The following is a 1,016-nucleotide window of genomic DNA, read 5'->3' as shown; positions in this document are numbered from 1 at the left end:
GATCGCTGCTGCCTTCTTGGGGTCTGGCACTCCATAATGATGTTTGATTTGGGGGGTTTTTTGTTGGTTTTTTGTTTTGTTTTGTGGGGGGGGGGTCATGGGAAGGGGGGGGTTGATATGGTGTGTTTGTCGGAGGTGAATGTGAATGAAGAGGCTTCGAGTCTGAACGATCTGGCAACAAGAACACCAGTCTTTCCTCAAGTGCATCGATTTTACCTTGAAAGCGGACAACTCTTGACATTTTGTAATGGAAAAATCAAACGCCTTTTTCTCTGCGCCTCTTTTCTGTTTTTGCTTTATATTGTGTGTGGGGGGGGGGAGGGGCGTGGAGTTGTGGAGGGTGGCTTTGAGGGGGGTTTTGTTGTTGTTGTTTTTTTACGATCACGTTTCACACGTCATGAGTGTGGGTGGGTGTTTTTGTGTTTGTTTGTTTACACGTTTGTTGGGTGTTTGTTGAGTGGCGAAAATAGTTAGATAGTGGATGGTTATTGGGTGCTCTGGTGTGGTTTGCTCCTACTTTCGAATTCAATTATCTTTGTATGTTACTCAGTAGTGACGTCTCTAATCGTCGGCACTAATAGAACCTATTTGTATTGCAAGTGCTGTAAAACCCATACTAAATCTTTAGAAACTCTAGGACGGTACAGAAAATGGAGTAGTAAGTTGGGAGCCAGGAAAAAGATAGGTGTAGCCATGTGTTTTTAAAGTAGAAGACATTTAGCATAATGAATTATGTATAGAAACACTTAGAAAGGCGAATATGGGTTGGAGATGTGTGCGGAATGGAAGGGTATGGTTTAATGGAAAGGCCAAGATTTGGAGAAAACAAAAATTATTAAATATCTATATAAACATAAACTAGTAGCATCTCCACATAGTGTTATCATAATATTATTGTAGTGGAATTTATCAAAAGTCTAAAATATAAAGCATATTAATATTAGTTTTCTGAAAAAGAGAGAGAGAGAGAGTGCACATGTGTGAGTGTGTGTGTGTGTGTGTGTGTGTGTGTGTGT

This window comes from Aplysia californica, unplaced genomic scaffold (assembly GCF_000002075.1).
Source record: "Aplysia californica isolate F4 #8 unplaced genomic scaffold, AplCal3.0 scaffold00453, whole genome shotgun sequence".
NCBI lineage: Eukaryota > Metazoa > Mollusca > Gastropoda > Aplysiida > Aplysiidae > Aplysia > Aplysia californica.
This window is presented reverse-complemented; position numbering follows the sequence as displayed.